At 42.4% G+C, this 24704-nt stretch overlaps 1 protein-coding gene and 1 long non-coding RNA gene across 3 annotated transcripts in view; one reads left to right on the top strand and one right to left on the bottom strand.

Annotated features, from left to right (window-relative positions):
- Positions 1 to 24704, top strand: part of ZNF704 (zinc finger protein 704) — a 282103-nt gene that overhangs the window by 97357 nt on the left and 160042 nt on the right. The gene's annotated exons all lie outside the window — the stretch shown is intronic.
- Positions 1 to 24704, bottom strand: part of LOC143782831 (uncharacterized) — a 108097-nt gene that overhangs the window by 61784 nt on the left and 21609 nt on the right. The window lies entirely within an intron of this gene.

The raw sequence follows: 24704 nt of genomic DNA, 5'->3' as shown, positions 1-24704 counted from the left end.
TTTCAGAGAGACCATGGCCCCCAGGCAGACAAATTGTAAAGAGGGTCTAAAACACATTAACAATATTGCAAAAATTACATCAGAATTCTGTCGCATTTCGATTGATAAATATGTCACAAGGACGTAAAATATATAATACAAAATACAGTACAGCAGGCATCTAAGGGTTGAACTCTTGTCATGTACTTAAAGTATATGTTAGACTGCTGGAATCTACAGGTTACCTAAGGGAACTATAGGGAGGGAGTGTAAAAGCAGTTTGGAATTTTCACATCAGTTTTTTTCATCATTTGTGAAAAATTGACTGTTTTTTTTTCAGAGGTTTTTTTATTGTGCTAGATGCATTTGTGGTCCATGTTTCTGTTTTTACAGAAAACTACATTTTCTTAGCTTTCATTATACAGTAAAATGCAGACAATATAATTAAAACAATAAAAAGAGCAGTTACTCACCCTCCCTGAATTCAGTGTTGGTTCCCTGCCACTGTCCGGGTCTTGGTGCTTTGGTAGCAGAGGTGACATCATGTCAACAGTGTGAATCACCATTGCAGCCAATCACTGAGCTCGGCAGCTCATTTCATCTTCCTTAGCTGAGTTCACTGATTGGCTGCAGAGCTTATGCATGCCACTGTGGCGCTCTCTACAATGAGTATTTTTACCCTTTAGGTCCCCTGGCTCTTTGTCATTTGCACACTATATTATTAACATATGCAATAAGAGGAAGAGAGGAAGAGGACTGGATCTCTAGTGCCACTCTTTGGAGGTAGACATCCTAAAAGTCAATTTTGATTCTTTAAAGTGTCTTACTACATGACTTAGGATAAGAAGCCAAACCAACAAGTGCAATTGCAGACACATGTTTCAGGGTTTTTACGCATCATCAGTGCAAAGAAGAAAAACTGTTTTGGCTGGATGAGAGGCCTTTGACAGTGGCTCTAAGTGAAGTCTTCCTACACCAAATTGGTGTTCTCTTAAATGAGATCCCATGTCAAAGGCCTCTCACCCAGCCAAACAGTTATCCTCCTTTGCACCAAAAAGGGCAAAACCCTCAAAACATGTGTCTACAAATGGAGCTTTTGGTTTTGATTGTGGCATGTGGCAATGCCCTTTAAAAAGTCAATATTGACTTGTAGAATTGCTTCTTCTAATAGGTACTACTAGCGTTCCTGTTCACCCTATGTCAACTTTTGGTTTTCCACAAGAAGAAACTTTACCCTTTAGACCAGGGATGTCAAACTCAAATACAAAGAGGGACAATAAAAACTTGGCAAAGGTGCGGGCTAACCTTGATATTTATTAAAAAATGTCTATAATTGAGGAAACTTTTCCTTATCATCAAATATAGTGATGAAACTTTTCATATGTAAACAAACTTAACGAAGTTGTCCCACGAAGAAAGTATATTTTAATGAATAGATCTTAGAATAAAATTAGAACATAATCATAAATGGGGTATACGGGAATAATATAATGTGCTATGTAAAAGCAGTAAAACGAATATGGCCAAATGGCCTAATTTAAATATTTAATAACAAAGGGTAAAAATCTTGAATTGATAAATAATACAGATTATAGAGTATGATGCCAACAAAAGTGCCTCCCAAACGTAGTATGATACCCCCACAGTGAATTCCTCCATAGTATCTTCCACACACAGTTTGATGACCCTACTTTACCCCCCTAGCAAAGTATGGTGACCCATCACGGTGTAATGCCCCAACTGTGATCCCCACAAAGACCACACACAGTATACAGGTCCTTCTCAAAAAATTAGCATATAGTGTTAAATTTCATTATTTACCATAATGTAATGATTACAATTAAACTTTCATATATTATAGATTCATTATCCACCAACTGAAATTTGTCAGGTCTTTTATTGTTTTAATACTGATGATTTTGGCATACAACTCCTGATAACCCAAAAAACCTGTCTCAATAAATTAGCATATTTCACCCGTCCAATCAAATAAAAGTGTTTTTGAATAACAAACAAAAAAACCATCAAATAATAATGTTCAGTTATGCACTCAATACTTGGTCGGGAATCCTTTGGCAGAAATGACTGCTTCAATGCGGCGTGGCATGGAGGCAATCAGCCTGTGACACTGCTGAGATGTTATGGAGGCCCAGGATGCTTCAATAGCGGCCTTAAGCTCATCCAGAGTGTTGGGTCTTGCGTCTCTCAACTTTCTCTTCACAATATCCCACAGATTCTCTATGGGGTTCAGGTCAGGAGAGTTGGCAGGCCAATTGAGCACAGTAATACCATGGTCAGTAAACCATTTACCAGTGGTTTTGGCACTGTGAGCAGGTGCCAGGTCGTGCTGAAAAATGAAATCTTCATCTCCATAAAGCATTTCAGCCGATGGAAGCATGAAGTGCTCCAAAATCTCCTGATAGCTAGCTGCATTGACCCTGCCCTTGATGAAACACAGTGGACCAACACCAGCAGCTGACATGGCACCCCACACCATCACTGACTGTGGGTACTTGACACTGGACTTCAGGCATTTTGGCATTTCCTTCTCCCCAGTCTTCCTCCAGACTCTGGCACCTTGATTTCCGAATGACATGCAAAATTTGCTTTCATCAGAAAAAAGTACTTGGGACCACTTAGCAACAGTCCAGTGCTGCTTCTCTGTAGCCCAGGTCAGGCGCTTCTGCCGCTGTTTATGGTTCAAAAGTGGCTTTACCTGGGGAATGCGGCACCTGTAGCCCATTTCCTGCACACGCCTGTGCACGGTGGCTCTGGATGTTTCCACACCAGGCTCAGTCCACTGCTTCCTCAGGTTCCCCAAGGTCTGGAATCGGTCCTTCTCCACAATCTTCCTCAGGGTCCGGTCACCTCTTCTCGTTGTACAGCGTTTTCTGCCACATTTTTGCCTTCCAACAGACTTACCATTGAGGTGCCTTGATACAGCACTCTGGGAACAGCCTAATTGTTGAGAAATTTCTTTCTGGGTCTTACCCTCTTGCTTGAGGGTGTCAATGATGGCCTTCTTGACATCTGTCAGGTCGCTAGTCTTACCCATGATGGGGGTTTTGAGTAATGAACCAGGCAGGGAGTTTTAAAAGCCTCAGGTATCTTTTGCATGTGTTTAGAGTTAATTAGTTGATTCAGAAGATTAGGGTAATAGGTCGTTTAGAGAACCTTTTCTTGATATGCTAATTTATTGAGACAGGTTTTTTGGGTTATCAGGAGTTGTATGCCAAAATCATCAGTATTAAAACAATAAAAGACCTGACAAATTTCAGTTGGTGGATAATGAATCTATAATATATGAAAGTTTAATTGTAATCATTACATTATGGTAAATAATGAAATTTAACACTATATGCTAATTTTTTGAGAAGGACCTGTAATAGGTCCCACATATTCCTCCATACAGTATATTTGGCCCCACATAGTCCTCAATACAGTATAATGAGACCCACACAGACCTCCACACAGTATAATGGGCCTCAAACAGACCTCTACACAGCAAAATGGGCCCCACATAGTCCTCCATACAGGATAATGGGCCCCACAGAGTCTTGCGAAGACAGCAATAAATAATAATAAGGTGTAATAATTCACATGATCCTACCAAAATATAGGGAACACAGCTAAAGTAGGAATTAAAACATAACTTTTAATAAATATTGATAAAAAGTATGCAGATAAGTGTCACCAAAGAAAAAGTGTCAATTAAAGGTACCACTAGGTATGTTCAAAATTAGTATACCATACAGAAAAAGGTACTAAAAGGGATTTCTATAGGAACACTGGCAGTGGTCCAGAATTCCAACACTTAGACCAAGGAACCTGGTTAAATGACAAAAAGCCAAAACCAATGGTACAAAACAAGTACCCAAACCAATATGTGCCTTGGTTGCATTAATATTAGCAGTCAATCATTTACTGAAAGAAAAAACAATGATAAAGAGGGATGCATATAATTGGGAGAATAATAATAAAAGAACGATCTCACCAATTTGTAGAAGGTAGGAGAGCTGGAACCCCAGTGGTGCTTCTCTGGAATAATCCGTTATCGCACGACTTCAGGAGACAATTCCCTGTCAAATCCCTGCGGGGCTATTAATGAGCTCAATCCCCAAACTCCTGCCCTTACAAGGACAGTCCACAGCTATCCCTACAATATCATGAGCCCTGCACTCTCCCTGTTAAAAGGTCCCGACGCGTTTCTTTGCAAGCAGGATCATCAGGGGACTAGCTTGCATGGGAGATAAAGTGCTTCAGTGCTAAAGATAGAGCTGCCACCCTCTATGCTGGACTGCAGAGAGTGGAAGGAACCGTTACTTTCCAAATATATAGTGTGCTAAAGGGCTAGAAATAACCAATCTCCTGTCAGAAAGGAGTCATGTGACCGATATGACCGGTCTAATAGGTCAAATGTTGTGTGCAGCGCTAGTAACCAAAAAGCGCTTACAAGTAATTTCATAGAACGAGCAATAGAAAAATATATACCCCATTATAAACATATTTAGCCCATCCGATGCTCTTTTACTCACTTAAAAGCACCATACAGCTCCATGATTAAACTAAGATGGGTATTTCCTCCGGCCACCGGAAGTGACCGTTGCCATGACCACGGTACGCTAACGAAAAACATACTAAGAAAAAGGGATCAACACCAATAATCCAGTTTAACAATAGATAAATGTTACTAGTGTGTACCCTGAATAAAGAACTCATATAGTATCCGTACCCAATATGTTGCCGAGACATAGCAGGAATGAACCTCCGGTGATAACCGGATGTCGCTGTTACCAAGGTGACTGGCCGCAACCGGAAAAGACCATTAGCGTGATACGATAGCGCTAGAAGAATGTGTATAGTAAAACAGGGATCGTCATACCTGGATTACATTGCCAGTGGGCAGCAGTTACTGGTATGTAACCGGACATAGAGATTCCTGAAATGCGCGTATCTAAAGATGTTGCCGATAGGCGGTAAGAATCAACGTCCGGTAAAGAACCGGATGTTGTTGTAGCCATGGTAACCGGACGCCAGGAAAGGCCAGATAAATGCCACCGCACAAACAGAAAGCGATTCAGCGTCTTAACCATTACATCATGGTGGCCATAAAAAAGGATACCATGAAATTATATGAGGAGCATTATACGGTAAAGAAAATAAATATATGATAAATAGTGGGGACATTTCATAAGTAGATACTAACCATGTGTCAACCTTAAGGAAGTGATATGTGTGCTACAAAAGCCGCATTGATAAACCAGAGGCCTAATAATAAACCAATAGGGCAGATATCCCAGTAGGGAGACTGCCGATACAAGTTGATCAAATGCGCTTTAGGTTGGCCATACACAAATAGCTGAACCAAAACAAATCGGCTAAAAAATGTTATATAGGAATGCTATGTATAACTAAATAGTATTGGCTACGCACACATAGCTGAAAAAATCACCTAAACTGCAAAGTGTTAAGTAGGAATGCTACCATGAATAAATAGCGCTATAAACCACCTCACTATTGCTGCAGGATGTTAGTAAGAAATGCTCTATAGATGAAAAACACATAAACATTTGAACCCTATGCTGTAAATAGTAAAAATAGAATGATACTCGAATGTCCCCAATAACATGATATGTGTTAGGGGCACAATTAGATATCAGTTAACAAAAAATGCAAAAACCCAAAAAGGTGACAAAAGGGAAGGATTTAATGAAAAGGTACACTAAAGTGTAAAACACAGAACTAAGCCATCCATAAACAGTTGGGTTTAATCAGAAACATCAGATAAAGCATCCATAATTAATTTGGTCATTAAGACCATAAGGTGTCATAGTATTTAAATAAAAGATCCACTTAGCCTCCTTTTGAAGGAGCAACTGGTCCCAGTTGCCACCTCGCATAGGAGCAGAGACCTTTTCAATGGCCACAAAATGCAAATTCTTTATTTGTCCATTATGCATGTGGTTGATGTGTCGGGACACAGCCGTGTCCCTGTTGTGTTCCACATCACCAACATGCTCACCGATTCTTTTTTTTAATTCTCTGATGGTTTTACCGATGTACTCCATACCACATGTGCAAAAGGCCCTATACACAACCCCCTTTGTGCTACAGTTAATAAACTGTTTTATTTCATACGTCATCCCTGTTACATTGCTCACAAAGGATTTACTTGGGTCTACATACTGGCAAGCCGTACAATGGCCGCATCTATAGCACCCTGTGACATTGCTCTTAAGCCACGTACCTGCTTGGGGCGCAGTGTAGTGACTATGCACAATTCTGTCCTGTAGCGAACGAGCTTTTCTATAGGTGATGGTGGGAAAATCACCCAGACGTCCAGCTATGTCCGGATCCATTTGTAGGATTGACCAATGTCTCCTCAAGATGTCTCTGACATGGGTTGCCCCATTGTCAAATGTGGTAATGTAACGGGCCACGGAATCGTCTTGTCTACTAGGTACAGGGTTTAGCAACTCACTGCGATCCCTACCCTTGGCCTCACAATAGGCTTTGTTGACAACACTGCGGGGATAGCCCCTGGCTAGAAACCTCTCTCTCAGATCTCGAGATTGTATCTCAAAGGTACCATTCTCTGAGCAATTCCTTCGAACCCGAAGGTACTGCCCTTTTGGGATCTCCCTTTTTTAGATGTGCCGGATGGTAACTATTCCAGTGTAAGAGAGAGTTCGTTGCCGTGGGCTTTCTAAATGAGATGTCATTAGCTCACCACTCTCACCTTTAGTAATCAAGATGTCCAAAAAAGGTAAGGTACAGGAATCAATAACTGAGGTGAAGTGAAGGCCAATATCATTGTGGTTCAAAGACTCTACAAAGGCCGCAAACTCACCCTCAGTACCCCGCCAGACAATGAGGATGTCGTCTATATACCGTGTCCAAATTTCTGAGACACGGTATATAGTCGTATAGTCGAATCTCCCTCCTCATCGTCATCACCAGAGAAAACTGTCTCCTCCCACCAGCCGAGGAAGAGGTTCGCGTAGGCTGGGGCACAGGGACTGCCCATGGCCGTCCCCCTCAGCTGGTGGTAGGTCTTACAGTTAAAGACAAAATAATTGTGTGTCAGACAAAAACGGAGAAGCCTTAACACAAAGTAGTTGTGTTGTTGGAACTGCTGTCCCCTTGTACCAAGAAAATAACGTACCGCCTCCAAACCCCTATCATGGGGGATGGAGGAATAAAGTGCCTCAACATCAATGCTGGCAAGCAGAGATTCAGGTCTAATTGACAGGCCCTCCAGTCGTCGGAGTAGGTCCGGGGTGTCCTTTACAAAGGACTGTAATGCCGAAACGAAAGGAGCCAAAATGCGGTCCAGATATATGCCCGCATTTTGGCAGAGACTGCCTACCCCCGATACTATGGGCCTGCCCTTAAGGGGGTTCAGGTCCTTATGTACCTTGGGCAGGCTATAGAACGTGGCGGTAACCGGACATGTTGGATAAATGAATTCAAATTCCGTTTTGCTGATTACACCTTCAGCAAGGCCCTCATGTAAAATTATCAGCAGTTCATCTCGATATTCACTGGTGGGATTGTATGGGAGGATCTCGTATGTATCACGGTCTGCCAGAATCGATTCACAAATATTTAAATATTGCTTGGTCCCAAGAATAACAATGTTGCCCCCCTTATCGGAGGGCTTGATCACTATGCTAGTATCTTTCTCCAGCCGTTTAATTGCCTCTATTTCTTGTCTTGAACAGTTATAGTTGGACTGTATATGACTATGGGACAATTTCTTTAGCTCAGACGTGACCAAATTTGAAAAAATATCAATAGCCGAGAGGTCACCTGTATTAGGTGGCATTCTTGTGCTCTTGTCCTTCAGCTCTGTAAATGGACCTAAACCCAAGGAATTAGGTGCAACTTCTCCAATGCTATGTAATAATCTCACATCTGGCAACATGTCGACTGGGATTCCCAAGTCAGAACACACACGAGAATCCTGTTTTCGAAAAAATTTGTTCCATCTCAATTTGCGCAAGAAAATGTTCAGGTCTTTAACTGCTCTAAAGAGATCAAAGTCCGTGCTCGGGACAAATGAAAGACCTTTGCATAGGACTGACATTTCCCACTGATCAATATGTTTATCAGACAGATTAATAATCTGTGTTCAGAGTGAAGGACAGCATCCAATCCAGGTGAAGTTACAAACGATTTATTGTGCCATAATGCAACGTTTCAACCTTTACAGGTCTTTGTCAAGCATACATATCAGTGAAACTGACGGCCTTAAATAGGAAGTAGACAACTACCCCCACTCAGGTCCGCCCATACAAATTTACATATTACAAAACCGGTGATAAAAGTTACAAAAGTTGTGAAAATCATCTCATATACATAATTAAAAACACATCATGATGTCCTTGAGAAGCATAGTAGTCAATAACTCCCTCTACGATCACTTTAATGAGCACATGTGTCCAGTTCTAAATAAACAAACAACGTCGTCTATTAACTACAAACCTATCAGCATCATCCCACATGATAGTGAGACTACCAATGGCCCACACCGTTACATATCCCCAATATATCCACCATTAGAAAAGGCCAATCATTCCTCACGTTACTCCGGTTAATCCTCGCCCAATACCTGCACATTAGCCAGCGAATCAAGGTGTCTGATGTCGGAGTCCGCAGCTGTTAATTTCACCAAACGGAAGCTGAGGGCCGGACATAGCTATTGCGCATGTCTGTCAGCTCCATGGCAACACTGTAAATAAACAACGCCATAGCGTCAGCGATGTATTACAGCCCAGAGGAAAACCGACTATTCCAGGTAACGGAGTTTCTCCAAACCCCGTCCAGCAGTGAAACCACTCCACCGCTGGAGCTATAGTCAGCAAAAAACAGCCTCTGATCGCCAAAAAGGACGGAGTCTAAAAAGTTCTATTATATATATCTCGGCTGTTGCCATTGTCGATCAGAAGTAAAAGACCGGATGTTACAACTGCGCATGCCCGCCCTCCCCATGGTAACGCTATGAGTAAACAACTAACAGCGCCGCAGCGTCAGTGATATATCCCACTCACCGTAGGAAACTGGCTACTCCAGATACCGGTGTCACTCCAAACTCCGTCCAGAGGCCAAAGACCTATATCACTGAAGCTATAGTCTGCGATCCAGACCCTCCGATCGCTAAAAAGGGATGACATCCAAAGAAATCATTAAAAATGAGACGGTCCTCTGGCTATACATAGATCGTCACCACAATTAACCCCAGAGTACATCCCATCAAAACATGGGAGTCATGATATAAAAGGGTAAAAAACATATTATTAGGTCAATGTAACATAACCCACATGGCCTAAAAAGCCATGATTATTCATGGGTCCCTTAGAATAACGGACATATTCATGGCAAAAAAAGATTTTTTTTATAGGGGAGGGGGAAGAACATAACGTTAAATCAATATTACCCATTATGATCGCAAAAAACCACCACAAGGACAAAATGATAAAACAACCACCCATTAAAAACAAACAAATCCCACCGAATCCCACTGAATCCGAGTCGCACGAATCACTAAACGCCTATCTGACTATACCGATCAGGATACACATAATAAGAGGTTGTAATCAATGTTTAATCCACCAGGCTGGCGAGAACCTAACCTAGAAATCCATTTGAGTTCCTTCTTCTTAAGTAGTTTAACCCTATCACCACCTCTACGGAGGGGGGGTACATCATCAATCACTCTGAAACGTAACTGACTAACCGAATGCCCGCACTCCACAAAATGTTTAGGTACAGGTAAGTCTACCTTTTTAGTTCTGATGGTACTCTTGTGTTTTCCGATACGGGATTTAATTTCCATGGTGGTCTCACCTACATAGGTAAGACCACAAGGGCAAACAATTAAATAGACAACGAAACTGGACGTGCATGTATACCTCTCCTTGATATAGAACCTCTTCCCCGTATGTGGGTGACTAAACTGATCTCCCTTAATCATGTTCCCACAACATGCACATCCCAAACAAGGGAAGTTACCAGATCTCAAAGGACCCAACAACTTCTGTACACTACCAGCTGTTGACCCTATATCAGATTTTACAAGCTGGTCCTTCAAGTTACGTCCCCTTTTGTAGGATAAGATCGGTGGTAGGGCAAATTCTGCAATATCTGGAAATCCTTTATGTAAAATATGCCAATGTTTAAAAATCACATTTTTTACATACCCACTAGCCGTATTAAACGTAGATACAAAGGGGATTCGCTTTTGTTCCACCCTCACTTTCTTCTCCCTTACCGACACTCTCGGTGTCTCCTTAGCCCTATTCAGAAAACCTTTGACACTAGTCTCCGGGTACCCTCTTCTCAAAAATTTGTTGCACATTTCTTCAAGTCTAATGTCTAGACGGGATTCATCTGAAACTATTTTCCTGACTCTGAGCATCTGGCTCCAAGGTAATGACTCCAACATATTCCTCGGATGGTGACTACTAAATTGCAGCAAACTATTCTTGTCTGTCGTCTTCACATACAGATCTGTTTTCAAGGAGGACCCCTCCTTATACACCATTGTGTCCAAAAACTGTACCTGCTCCTGAGAATGTGTTATTGTGAAGCTAAGCTCCGGGTATATGTTGTTAAGCTCATTGTGGAAATCCATAAGTTCATTCAGTGATCCCTCCCAGACCACAAATACATCGTCGATGTAGCGCCACCAGGCCCGAACGCGGGGCCAGAACCGGGAGGCATACACGTACTGGTCCTCGAGCACCGCCATATAGATGTTGGCATATGTGGGGGCCACGTTGGACCCCATGGCGGTGCCCCTCAGCTGCAGGTAGTAATCATCCCCAAAAAGGAAATAATTCCTTCTGAGGATGAACTCCAACAGCTGGAGGACCAGACGTGCACGGTCCGGCCCCACGTCCGCGCCCGATAGCGCCACATCAACAGCTGCCAAACCCCTATCATGATCAATAGAGGTGTACAACGAAACCACATCAAAAGATACCAAATATGTGTCAGCTGTTACATCAAGTTTTTCAATCTTATTCAGAAAATCATCCGTATCCCGGATGTAGGATTTTGCTTGTGAGGCAAACACCGACAATACTTTATCAAGAAAAATTGAGACCCTATTAAAAACAGAGTCCCGGCCCGACACAATCGGGCGGCCGGGAGGGTCAAAGTAATCCTTATGGATTTTCGGCAAAACGTATATTAATGGCCGAACTGGACATTTAATAACCAAATATTCAGACAGCTTAGAGTCAATCAGGCCATCTAACAGGGCCTCATTGACTATAAGCTGCAACTCTTGCTGGAACCGCAAAGTGGGATCACTTGTAAGTTTACAATAAACATTGGTATCAGCTAATTGGCGTAATATTTCCCCTTTGTACTTAATAGTATCCATCACAACCACTGCCCCGCCTTTGTCGGCTGCCTTAATTGTGATGGATGTATTCATAGAAAGATCTTTCAAGGCCTGTTTCTCTCCAGCAGTAAGATTACATTGAACACGATTTCTATGCGTCCGTTTTAATATCTCAAAGTCTTTTTCAACCAGCTGTATAAAAGCCTCAACTACATGGGTTTTAGTGGGTGGTACAAAGTCACTCTTATTATATAGACCAAGGTCCTGTGAAGAAAAATTAGTGCTACCAACATCAGTATTATCAGTATTGACCGGACCCCTCAAGTCCCGTTTTTTATCTGCAAAAAATGATGTTAAGCGACATCTCCTAAAGAAGGCAAAAAGATCAGTTTCAAGTTCAAACCAGTCCGGAAGATTGGTAGGGCAGAATGACAAACCCTTTTCTAGAACATTCAATTCAATTGGGGACAACATTACAGAAGAGATATTGACTACTAAGGCCTTGTCTCTTAGTTGTTGAGTCTCCGTCTCTCCTCTCCAGTTCTCTGCTTCATTGCTGTGTTCCGTGTCATTCTCTGTCCTTGTATAGATTTCACTCCTCTTATGTTTCCTTCCGCCCCTCCGGTATCTCCTCCCGGAGCGGTATCTGTCACAGTTTCCTTCTCCAAAAAATGTACAGATGTTGCAGCTCCCATATTCGAATCGTCCGTGGAGTCAGAGTCGCCGGTAGTAAAACCAAAGTGCTGTTTACCCTCCTGGGCTCTCCTACGGCGACGAGGTTGAGAGGTCCTGTTGTTCCTATAGGGGTATGTCTGTTTCCCCATATGCCAGGGAAAGACCCGTCCTGTCCTATAGTCTTCATTATCACGAAACCATTTTGTCCTTTTTGTGCTTTCATTATCAGCACGGAATTTCATCAGGTTAGTGTTCAACCGCGTCATAAAAGCACTCATATCGGCTGTTGTTAAATTAACTGTAAGCAACTGCTCATATTCGATGATAGTTTTCCTAAGAGTCTCAATTTCCTTATTCAGAAATTCAATGTTCAATAACATTAAATCAAAGCAATATTTGTTTGTTATAGACTCAAATTTAGAGCAAAACAAGGTGTTGTCAGTCAATAATGTAGGCCGAAGGTGCGGACGTAGTCCACGAGGTATTCTACGCACCTTATAATATTCCGTCAATGTAGACATATGCAGTTCCAGTGAGATCAACCTCCGTTTTTCGTTCTCATATTTCCTTTTCAACATGTCACCAGAGGGAACACTCAAGAAGGCAACATCAGTCTGTGCAGCGTTAATGATTCGTGCGGCATCATCATCCGTGTAGGAAAAAATATTACTGGCACCATCCAGTTCACCAATATCTGGATTAAAGTTAATTTGCGTCATTGTTCACAGGTGCACGCTAGCCAAGATCCAAATGCAATGTAAACTGAAAAAATGGCGGCTAACAGCACTACCGTAACTTGTGGCTGCACGTCCTAGCTCCACAGGATCCAAGTGGAGATTTACATACCAAGAGTTCAGAGTGAAGGACAGCATCCAATCCAGGTGAAGTTACAAACGATTTATTGTGCCATAATGCAACGTTTCAACCTTTACAGGTCTTTGTCAAGCATACATATCAGTGAAACTGACGGCCTTAAATAGGAAGTAGACAACTACCCCCACTCAGGTCCGCCCATACAAATTTACATATTACAAAACCGGTGATAAAAGTTACAAAAGTTGTGAAAATCATCTCATATACATAATTAAAAACACATCATGATGTCCTTGAGAAGCATAGTAGTCAATAACTCCCTCTACGATCACTTTAATGAGCACATGTGTCCAGTTCTAAATAAACAAACAACGTCGTCTATTAACTACAAACCTATCAGCATCATCCCACATGATAGTGAGACTACCAATGGCCCACACCGTTACATATCCCCAATATATCCACCATTAGAAAAGGCCAATCATTCCTCACGTTACTCCGGTTAATCCTCGCCCAATACCTGCACATTAGCCAGCGAATCAAGGTGTCTGATGTCGGAGTCCGCAGCTGTTAATTTCACCAAACGGAAGCTGAGGGCCGGACATAGCTATTGCGCATGTCTGTCAGCTCCATGGCAACACTGTAAATAAACAACGCCATAGCGTCAGCGATGTATTACAGCCCAGAGGAAAACCGACTATTCCAGGTAACGGAGTTTCTCCAAACCCCGTCCAGCAGTGAAACCACTCCACCGCTGGAGCTATAGTCAGCAAAAAACAGCCTCTGATCGCCAAAAAGGACGGAGTCTAAAAAGTTCTATTATATATATCACGGCTGTTGCCATTGTCGATCAGAAGTAAAAGACCGGATGTTACAACTGCGCATGCCCGCCCTCCCCATGGTAACGCTATGAGTAAACAACTAACAGCGCCGCAGCGTCAGTGATATATCCCACTCACCGTAGGAAACTGGCTACTCCAGATACCGGTGTCACTCCAAACTCCGTCCAGAGGCCAAAGACCTATATCACTGAAGCTATAGTCTGCGATCCAGACCCTCCGATCGCTAAAAAGGGATGACATCCAAAGAAATCATTAAAAATGAGACGGTCCTCTGGCTATACATAGATCGTCACCACAATTAACCCCAGAGTACATCCCATCAAAACATGGGAGTCATGATATAAAAGGGTAAAAAACATATTATTAGGTCAATGTAACATAACCCACATGGCCTAAAAAGCCATGATTATTCATGGGTCCCTTAGAATAACGGACATATTCATGGCAAAAAAAGATTTTTTTTATAGGGGAGGGGGAAGAACATAACGTTAAATCAATATTACCCATTATGATCGCAAAAAACCACCACAAGGACAAAATGATAAAACAACCACCCATTGGGGATATGTAACGGTGTGGGCCATTGGTAGTCTCACTATCATGTGGGATGATGCTGATAGGTTTGTAGTTAATAGACGACGTTGTTTGTTTATTTAGAACTGGACACATGTGCTCATTAAAGTGATCGTAGAGGGAGTTATTGACTACTATGCTTCTCAAGGACATCATGATGTGTTTTTAATTATGTATATGAGATGATTTTCACAACTTTTGTAACTTTTATCACCGGTTTTGTAATATGTAAATTTGTATGGGCGGACCTGAGTGGGGGTAGTTGTCTACTTCCTATTTAAGGCCGTCAGTTTCACTGATATGTATGCTTGACAAAGACCTGTAAAGGTTGAAACGTTGCATTATGGCACAATAAATCGTTTGTAACTTCACCTGGATTGGATGCTGTCCTTCACTCTGAACTCTTGGTATGTAAATCTCCACTTGGATCCTGTGGAGCTAGGACGTGCAGCCACAAGTTACGGTAGTGCTGTTAGCCGCCATTTTTTCAGTTTACATTGCATTTGGATCTTGGCTAGCGTGCACCTGTGAACAATGACGCAAATTAACTTTAATCCAGATATTGGTGAACTGGATGGTGCCAGTAATATTTTTTCCTACACGGATGATGATGCCGCACGAATCATTAACGCTGCACAGACTGATGTTGCCTTCTTGAGTGTTCCCTCTGGTGACATGTTGAAAAGGAAATATGAGAACGAAAAACGGAGGTTGATCTCACTGGAACTGCATATGTCTACATTGACGGAATATTATAAGGTGCGTAGAATACCTCGTGGACTACGTCCGCACCTTCGGCCTACATTATTGACTGACAACACCTTGTTTTGCTCTAAATTTGAGTCTATAACAAACAAATATTGCTTTGATTTAATGTTATTGAACATTGAATTTCTGAATAAGGAAATTGAGACTCTTAGGAAAACTATCATCGAATATGAGCAGTTGCTTACAGTTAATTTAACAACAGCCGATATGAGTGCTTTTATGACGCGGTTGAACACTAACCTGATGAAATTCCGTGCTGATAATGAAAGCACAAAAAGGACAAAATGGTTTCGTGATAATGAAGACTATAGGACAGGACGGGTCTTTCCCTGGCATATGGGGAAACAGACATACCCCTATAGGAACAACAGGACCTCTCAACCTCGTCGCCGTAGGAGAGCCCAGGAGGGTAAACAGCACTTTGGTTTTACTACCGGCGACTCTGACTCCACGGACGATTCGAATATGGGAGCTGCAACATCTGTACATTTTTTGGAGAAGGAAACTGTGACAGATACCGCTCCGGGAGGAGATACCGGAGGGGCGGAAGGAAACATAAGAGGAGTGAAATCTATACAAGGACAGAGAATGACACGGAACACAGCAATGAAGCAGAGAACTGGAGAGGAGAGACGGAGACTCAACAACTAAGAGACAAGGCCTTAGTAGTCAATATCTCTTCTGTAATGTTGTCCCCAATTGAATTGAATGTTCTAGAAAAGGGTTTGTCATTCTGCCCTACCAATCTTCCGGACTGGTTTGAACTTGAAACTGATCTTTTTGCCTTCTTTAGGAGATGTCGCTTAACATCATTTTTTGCAGATAAAAAACGGGACTTGAGGGGTCCGGTCAATACTGATAATACTGATGTTGGTAGCACTAATTTTTCTTCACAGGACCTTGGTCTATATAATAAGAGTGACTTTGTACCACCCACTAAAACCCATGTAGTTGAGGCTTTTATACAGCTGGTTGAAAAAGACTTTGAGATATTAAAACGGACGCATAGAAATCGTGTTCAATGTAATCTTACTGCTGGAGAGAAACAGGCCTTGAAAGATCTTTCTATGAATACATCCATCACAATTAAGGCAGCCGACAAAGGCGGGGCAGTGGTTGTGATGGATACTATTAAGTACAAAGGGGAAATATTACGCCAATTAGCTGATACCAATGTTTATTGTAAACTTACAAGTGATCCCACTTTGCGGTTCCAGCAAGAGTTGCAGCTTATAGTCAATGAGGCCCTGTTAGATGGCCTGATTGACTCTAAGCTGTCTGAATATTTGGTTATTAAATGTCCAGTTCGGCCATTAATATACGTTTTGCCGAAAATCCATAAGGATTACTTTGACCCTCCCGGCCGCCCGATTGTGTCGGGCCGGGACTCTGTTTTTAATAGGGTCTCAATTTTTCTTGATAAAGTATTGTCGGTGTTTGCCTCACAAGCAAAATCCTACATCCGGGATACGGATGATTTTCTGAATAAGATTGAAAAACTTGATGTAACAGCTGACACATATTTGGTATCTTTTGATGTGGTTTCGTTGTACACCTCTATTGATCATGATAGGGGTTTGGCAGCTGTTGATGTGGCGCTATCGGGCGCGGACGTGGGGCCGGACCGTGCACGTCTGGTCCTCCAGCTGTTGGAGTTCATCCTCAGAAGGAATTATTTCCTTTTTGGGGATGATTACTACCTGCAGCTGAGGGGCACCGCCATGGGGTCCAACGTGGCCCCCACATATGCCAACATCTATATGGCGGTGCTCGAGGACCAGTACGTGTATGCCTCCCGGTTCTGGCCCCGCGTTCGGGCCTGGTGGCGCTACATCGACGATGTATTTGTGGTCTGGGAGGGATCACTGAATGAACTTATGGATTTCCACAATGAGCTTAACAACATATACCCGGAGCTTAGCTTCACAATAACACATTCTCAGGAGCAGGTACAGTTTTTGGACACAATGGTGTATAAGGAGGGGTCCTCCTTGAAAACAGATCTGTATGTGAAGACGACAGACAAGAATAGTTTGCTGCAATTTAGTAGTCACCATCCGAGGAATATGTTGGAGTCATTACCTTGGAGCCAGATGCTCAGAGTCAGGAAAATAGTTTCAGATGAATCCCGTCTAGACATTAGACTTGAAGAAATGTGCAACAAATTTTTGAGAAGAGGGTACCCGGAGACTAGTGTCAAAGGTTTTCTGAATAGGGCTAAGGAGACACCGAGAGTGTCGGTAAGGGAGAAGAAAGTGAGGGTGGAACAAAAGCGAATCCCCTTTGTATCTACGTTTAATACGGCTAGTGGGTATGTAAAAAATGTGATTTTTAAACATTGGCATATTTTACATAAAGGATTTCCAGATATTGCAGAATTTGCCCTACCACCGATCTTATCCTACAAAAGGGGACGTAACTTGAAGGACCAGCTTGTAAAATCTGATATAGGGTCAACAGCTGGTAGTGTACAGAAGTTGTTGGGTCCTTTGAGATCTGGTAACTTCCCTTGTTTGGGATGTGCATGTTGTGGGAACATGATTAAGGGAGATCAGTTTAGTCACCCACATACGGGGAAGAGGTTCTATATCAAGGAGAGGTATACATGCACGTCCAGTTTCGTTGTCTATTTAATTGTTTGCCCTTGTGGTCTTACCTATGTAGGTGAGACCACCATGGAAATTAAATCCCGTATCGGAAAACACAAGAGTACCATCAGAACTAAAAAGGTAGACTTACCTGTACCTAAACATTTTGTGGAGTGCGGGCATTCGGTTAGTCAGTTACGTTTCAGAGTGATTGATGATGTACCCCCCCTCCGTAGAGGTGGTGATAGGGTTAAACTACTTAAGAAGAAGGAACTCAAATGGATTTCTAGGTTAGGTTCTCGCCAGCCTGGTGGATTAAACATTGATTACAACCTCTTATTATGTGTATCCTGATCGGTATAGTCAGATAGGCGTTTAGTGATTCGTGCGACTCGGATTCAGTGGGATTCGGTGGGATTTGTTTGTTTTTAATGGGTGGTTGTTTTATCATTTTGTCCTTGTGGTGGTTTTTTGCGATCATAATGGGTAATATTGATTTAACGTTATGTTCTTCCCCCTCCCCTATAAAAAAAAATCTTTTTTTGCCATGAATATGTCCGTTATTCTAAGGGACCCATGAATAATCATGGCTTTTTAGGCCATGTGGGTTATGTTACATTGACCTAATAATATGTTTTTTACCCTTTTATATCATGACTCCCATGTTTTGATGGGATGTACTCTGGGGTTAATTGTGGTGACGATCTATGTATAGCCAGAGGACCGTCTCATTTTTAATGATTTCTTTGGATGTCATCCCTTTTTAGCGATCGGAGGGTCTGGATCGCAGACTATAGCTTCAGTGATATAGGTCTTTGGCCTCTGGACGGAGTTTGGAGTGACACCGGTATCTGGAGTAGCCAGTTTCCTACGGTGAGTGGGATATATCACTGACGCTGCGGCGCTGTTAGTTGTTTACTCATAGCGTTACCATGGGGAGGGCGGGCATGCGCAGTTGTAACATCCGGTCTTTTACTTCTGATCGACAATGGCAACAGCCGAGATATATATAATAGAACTTTTTAGACTCCGTCCTTTTTGGCGATCAGAGGCTGTTTTTTGCTGACTATAGCTCCAGCGGTGGAGTGGTTTCACTGCTGGACGGGGTTTGGAGAAACTCCGTTACCTGGAATAGTCGGTTTTCCTCTGGGCTGTAATACATCGCTGACGCTATGGCGTTGTTTATTTACAGTGTTGCCATGGAGCTGACAGACATGCGCAATAGCTATGTCCGGCCCTCAGCTTCCGTTTGGTGAAATTAACAGCTGCGGACTCCGACATCAGACACCTTGATTCGCTGGCTAATGTGCAGGTATTGGGCGAGGATTAACCGGAGTAACGTGAGGAATGATTGGCCTTTTCTAATGGTGGATATATTGGGGATATGTAACGGTGTGGGCCATTGGTAGTCTCACTATCATGTGGGATGATGCTGATAGGTTTGTAGTTAATAGACGACGTTGTTTGTTTATTTAGAACTGGACACATGTGCTCATTAAAGTGATCGTAGAGGGAGTTATTGACTACTATGCTTCTCAAGGACATCATGATGTGTTTTTAATTATGTATATGAGATGATTTTCACAACTTTTGTAACTTTTATCACCGGTTTTGTAATATGTAAATTTGTATGGGCGGACCTGAGTGGGGGTAGTTGTCTACTTCCTATTTAAGGCCGTCAGTTTCACTGATATGTATGCTTGACAAAGACCTGTAAAGGTTGAAACGTTGCATTATGGCACAATAAATCGTTTGTAACTTCACCTGGATTGGATGCTGTCCTTCACTCTGAACTCTTGGTATGTAAATCTCCACTTGGATCCTGTGGAGCTAGGACGTGCAGCCACAAGTTACGGTAGTGCTGTTAGCCGCCATTTTTTCAGATTAATAATCTGTATCTGGGAATCAGATTGAGCAGCAATATGATTATCAGACAGAGGAGATTCTAATGTAGAGAGATTCATTACTTCCTTGCTTGAGTTTGTCAGTTTCGCAAGGGATAGACCTGGTCTAAAAAACCTCCACTATGTGTGCCCTCTGCTCTGTCCGAAGATCCCCGTGCGCCCCGACCTCTACCCCTCCCTCGATTTCTCCCTCTAGAGGTTCTACCTTTATTTTCAGACTCAGAAAAGTCTGTGTCAGTAGAGGACAATTCAACCTCTCGATCTGGAGGGGGGGCCCGGGGAGCTAATACCAGGTATGCTTTATTATCTTTAAAATCCTGGATATCCCTCAAATATTGACGATGCTTTCTCTCCTTTAGGTGGTATTGGAAACGTTCAATATGTGTCTGGAGTTTGGTCTCTTTGATGGAAAAATCCGTTTCTGTTGAAAAATTTTTAGTGATCTCTATATGTTCTCTTAGTTTGTCGTTTAAGGCAGCAAGTATGGTCCTCTCCTCCTCCAAAAGCAATTGCATAAACCGTAGTGAGCTATCGGTAGCCTCCCTTTCCCACCTCTGTGTGAATGTGGAGTTTTTGTGTCTACTACCAGCTGATAAGTTGATTCTAAGGCCACGTGGGACAATCTTGACCTTCAAGTAGCTCTCCAGGCTCTGGACCTCCCACCAGGAGGTGATCTGGTCCCTATAAACCTGTTGGAGCTCCTTGAAGGCTGTGTTGAAAGATGGAAGATACTTTTTTTGTGTGAATGCCTGTTCCGAAAAAACCTCTTTGACTTCTGATAGCCAAGTATCTGTGTTGAGACCAACAGATAGAAAACCTGCCATATCCTTTTTTTTCTCAATATGCGAAGACAGCAATAAATAATAATAAGATGTAATAATTCACATGATCCTACCAAAATATAGGGAACACAGCTAAAGTAGGAATTAAAACATAACTTTTAATAAATATTGATAAAAAGTATGCAGATAAGTGTCACCAAAGAAAAAGTGTCAATAAAAGGTACCACTAGGTATGTTCAAAATTAGTATACCATACAGAAAAAGGTACTAAAAGGGATTTCTATAGGAACACTGGCAGTGGTCCAGAATTCCAACACTTAGACCAAGGAACCTGGTTAAATGACAAAAAGCCAAAACCAATGGTACAAAACAAGTACCCAAACCAATATGTGCCTTGGTTGCATTAATATTAGCAGTCAATCATTTACTGAAAGAAAAAACAATGATAAAGAGGGATGCATATAATTGGGAGAATAATAATAAAAGAACGATCTCACCAATTTGTAGAAGGTAGGAGAGCAGGAACCCCAGTGGTGCTTCTCTGGAATAATCCGTTATCGCACGACTTCAGGAGACAATTCCCTGTCAAATCCCTGCGGGGCTATTAATGAGCTCAATCCCCAAACTCCTGCCCTTACAAGGACAGTCCACAGCTATCCCTACAATATCATGAGCCCTGCACTCTCCCTGTTAAAAGGTCCCGACGCGTTTCTTTGCAAGCAGGATCATCAGGGGACTAGCTTGCATGGGAGATAAAGTGCTTCAGTGCTAAAGATAGAGCTGCCACCCTCTATGCTGGACTGCAGAGAGTGGAAGGAACCGTTACCTTCCAAATATATAGTGTGCTAAAGGGCTAGAAATAACCAATCTCCTTTCAGAAAGGAGTCATGTGACCGATATGACCGGTCTAATAGGTCAAATGTTGTGTGCAGCGCTAGTAACCAAAAAGCGCTTACAAGTAATTTCATAGAACGAGCAATAGAAAAATATATACCCCATTATAAACATATTTAGCCCATCCGATGCTCTTTTACTCACTTAAAAGCACCATACAGCTCCATGATTAAACTAAGATGGGTATTTCCTCCGGCCACCGGAAGTGACCGTTGCCATGACCACGGTACGCTAACGAAAAACATACTAAGAAAAAGGGATCAACACCAATAATCCAGTTTAACAATAGATAAATGTTACTAGTGTGTACCCTGAATAAAGAACTCATATAGTATCCGTACCCAATAAGTTGCCGAGACATAGCAGGAATGAACCTCCGGTGATAACCGGATGTCGCTGTTACCAAGATGACTGGCCGCAACCGGAAAAGACCATTAGCGTGATACGATAGCGCTAGAAGAATGTGTATAGTAAAACAGGGATCGTCATACCTGGATTACATTGCCAGTGGGCAGCAGTTACTGGTATGTAACCAGACATAGAGATTCCTGAAATGCGCGTATCTAAAGATGTTGCCGATAGGCGGTAAGAATCAACGTCCGGTAAAGAACCGGATGTTGTTGTAGCCATGGTAACTGGACGCCAGGAAAGGCCAGATAAATGCCACCGCACTAACAGAAAGCGATTCAGCGTCTTAACCATTACATCATGGTGGCCATAAAAAAGGATACCATGAAATTATATGAGGAGCATTATACGGTAAAGAAAATAAATATATGATAAATAGTGGGGACATTTCATGAGTAGATACTAACCATGTGTCAACCTTAAGGAAGTGATATGTGTGCTACAAAAGCCGCATTGATAAACCAGAGGCCTAATAATAAACCAATAGGGCAGATATCCCAGTAGGGAGACTGCCGATACAAGTTGATCAAATGCGCTTTAGGTTGGCCATACACAAATAGCTGAACCAAAACAAATCGGCTAAAAAATGTTATATAGGAATGCTATGTATAACTAAATAGTTAACAGAAACGGATTTTTCCGTCAAAGAGACCAAACTCCAGACACATATTGAACGTTTCCAATACCACCTAAAGGAGAGAAAGCATCGTCAATATTTGAGGGATATCCAGGATTTTAAAGATAATAAAGCATACCTGGTATTAGCTCCCCGGGCCCCCCCTCCAGATCGAGAGGTTGAATTGTCCTCTACTGACACGGACTTTTCTGAGTCTGAAAATAAAGGTAGAACCTCTAGAGGGAGAAATCGAGGGAGGGGTAGAGGTCGGGGCGCACGTGGATCTTCGGACAGAGCAGAGGGCACACATAGTGGAGGTTTTTTAGACCAGGTCTATCCCTTGCGAAACTGACAAACCCAAGCAAGGAAGTAATGAATCTCTCTACATTAGACTCTCCTCTGTCTGATAATCATATTGCTGCTCAATCTGATTCCCAGATACAGATTATTAATCTGTCTGATAAACATATTGATCAGTGGGAAATGTCAGTCCTACGCAAAGGTCTTTCATTTGTCCCGAGCACGGACTTTGATCTCTTTAGAGCAGTTAAAGACCTGAACCTTTTCTTGCGCAAATTGAGATGGAACAAATTTTTTCGAAAACAGGATTCTCGTGTGTGTTCTGACTTGGGAATCCCAGTCGACATGTTGCCAGATGTGAGATTATTACATAGCATTGGAGAAGTTGCACCTAATTCCTTGGGTTTAGGTCCATTTACAGAGCTGAAGGACAAGAGCACAAGAATGCCACCTAATACAGGTGACCTCTCGGCTATTGATATTTTTTCAAATTTGGTCACGTCTGAGCTAAAGAAATTGTCCCATAGTCATATACAGTCCAACTATAACTGTTCAAGACAAGAAATAGAGGCAATTAAACGGCTGGAGAAAGATATTAGCATAGTGATCAAGCCCTCCGATAAGGGGGGCAACATTGTTATTCTTGGGACCAAGCAATATTTAAATATTTGTGAATCGATTCTGGCAGACCGTGATACATACGAGATCCTCCCATACAATCCCACCAGTGAATATCGAGATGAACTGCTGATAATTTTACAGCAGGGCCTTGCTGAAGGTGTAATCAGCAAAACGGAATTTGAATTCATTTATCCAACATGTCCGGTTACCGCCACGTTCTATAGCCTGCCCAAGGTACATAAGGGCCTGAACCCCCTTAAGGGCAGGCCCATAGTATCGGGGGTAGGCAGTCTCTGCCAAAATGCGGGCATATATCTGGACCGCATTTTGGCTCCTTTCGTTTCGGCATTACAGTCCTTTGTAAAGGACACCCCGGACCTACTCCGACGACTGGAGGGCCTGTCAATTAGACCTGAATCTCTGCTTGCCAGCATTGATGTTGAGGCACTTTATTCCTCCATCCCCCATGATAGGGGTTTGGAGGCGGTACGTTATTTTCTTGGTACAAGGGGACAGCAGTTCCAACAACACAACTACTTTGTGTTAAGGCTTCTCCGTTTTTGTCTGACACACAATTATTTTGTCTTTAACTGTAAGGCTGGGGTCACACATGCGTGTTTTACGTACGTAAGAGCGCAAAAACTACGTACGTAAAACTCGCATTACATACGGCACAATGCTTCTCAATGGGTCTAGTCCTATAAGGCGTATATTACGGATCCGTAATTTACGGAGTTGTACGGGCGCAGAAAATCGCAGCATGCTGCGTTTGTCAGCGTATCGCGCAAAAAATACGCCAATGCAAGTCTATGGGAGAGCGTATAATACGGAATGCTTACGGACCATGCGTGTGCCTTGCGCGAAATACGGATTTACTGGCAGATGTCCTGAAATGTCCAAAGGCCTCAATCAGGCAGGTGAGACATGCTAATTAGCTGAAAAAGCCAGACAGTGAACCCGGAAGTCTGCTGCACGCCTCCACGGAGTGATATTCAGCATGGCAAACATTGTCAACGCGGACATGCTGATCATTTTGGTCCAAGAGAGGCCTGTCCTCTGGGACCAAAGAGACCCTAATTATGCCAACAGGGCACAAAAAGAGGCAGCATGGAGGAGCGTGTGTGTGGCCCTCTTCCCACATTATGACCAGCAGCCACGTCAGGCACAGCGACAGATAAGTAAGTACACCCCTGTTTTAAATGTAATGTTCTTGTGAATTATCAGGCCCTTACTACTTTGAATTTCTCTTCCCGAATGTATTAAATAGTCATGAAGGAACTAGAAAGCCCACCAGTAGATACATGGTGTTGTACAAGAGAAACGGATTTCATTAATGTTTAGAATAGGTGTCCCTTTTACTTACTAACAGTGTTTCCCATTATTTGGCCTTTCTGTGATAGAGGTTAGTGGACTCTGTCCTTGTGGCTTTGCTTGCTAATTTTGTTTTTTGGGTATATTTAAGATTAAATCTTCTCCACAAAGGCCTATTTGGATGCTACACTTAAATCTCTGTAGTCAGTTCCACCTTTTGTGAGCTCACTGATTAATGGCCTAAAGAATGTGTGTATTTTTTGTTGTTTCAGTGGGT

The sequence above is a fragment of the Ranitomeya variabilis genome, chromosome 6, assembly GCF_051348905.1.
Source record: "Ranitomeya variabilis isolate aRanVar5 chromosome 6, aRanVar5.hap1, whole genome shotgun sequence".
Classification (NCBI taxonomy): domain Eukaryota; kingdom Metazoa; phylum Chordata; class Amphibia; order Anura; family Dendrobatidae; genus Ranitomeya; species Ranitomeya variabilis.
Note: the sequence above shows the minus strand (reverse complement) of the source record. Positions and strands in the feature narration are given on the sequence as shown.